General features: G+C 40.2%; 1 non-coding gene across 1 annotated transcript; it reads left to right on the top strand.

Moving 5' to 3' along the window:
* The first annotated feature begins 294 nt into the window (after nucleotides 1-294).
* Nucleotides 295-368, top strand: Trnat-ugu. The gene has a single exon. It is a non-coding gene; the product is annotated as a tRNA-Thr (tRNA).
* Nucleotides 369-962: the final 594 nt, after the last annotated feature.

Here is a 962-nt window from a genome sequence, read left to right as displayed (position 1 = left end):
TATGATAATATCGGGATATTAAAAGAAAAAAGCGATCATTCAGGCACCTCTTAACTATCCTCGAAGAAAAAATTCAAGGCCGCGCCCTTTTTTTTTGTTCAGTTAGTATAAATACTGCCATATGGACGGTTTGGTACTCAGCAGTCCTCCGCAGAAGCAAATAAAAAATTTTGCATAGTAAAATATAATGTCTATAAGGTACATTACATATGTAGAATTGTGGACAGTTGGGAATGTGAGTATCACGGGAAGTGTGCAAGGGATAAGTCCCTGCAGTCTCGCTATTCATCTGTGTCCTCGGTGGCTCAGATGGATAGAGCGTCTGCCATGTAAGCAGGCGATCCCGGGTTCGAGTCCCGGTCGGGGCACACATTTTCAGCTGTCCACATCGAGGTGTATCAACAACACCTGTCGGCAGCTGAGGGTTTCAGTTAGTCATAATTTATTCCAGAAAAATATACGTTATAGTAAAGGGGTTTTACACTAAGGAACCATGATTGTAACCAAGCGTGCACCTTTTCATCCGAAGCAAATCAACAGCCACGATTATCTTTCTGAAGGGCTCCAAAAATGTGGAAATCACTTGGGGAGGAATAGGGACTTAATAGAGGAGGTGTAAGCATTCCCAGCTATACTTCTACAGCGCAATCAAATAACCTTGGCAACATCTCGGCCCACCCACATATTGATACGGTTGTTTCGAACAACATATTATATATTATGGGAGTTACAAGAAACTATAGAAGAGGAGGTACGTGTAGAAATTGTAAGTGGAAAAACAAGTGGAAAGAACCAAAAGAGATGGTAAAATAAATCTAACGACAAATAATCTCAGAATACTGATATTTTACAGTTGTCGAATTACTTACTTTTTGTTCAAGAACGAAACAAGATATTCCATAATAGGTTCAGCTGACTAAATGAGGACACTGGTTGCATTCGAGAACTTAAAGGTGTACGAG

This window comes from Schistocerca americana, chromosome 5, assembly GCF_021461395.2.
Source record: "Schistocerca americana isolate TAMUIC-IGC-003095 chromosome 5, iqSchAmer2.1, whole genome shotgun sequence".
Taxonomy (NCBI): Eukaryota; Metazoa; Arthropoda; class Insecta; order Orthoptera; family Acrididae; genus Schistocerca; species Schistocerca americana.
The sequence above is the reverse complement of the archived record's forward strand: the minus strand, read 5'-3'. Positions and strand labels throughout refer to the sequence as shown.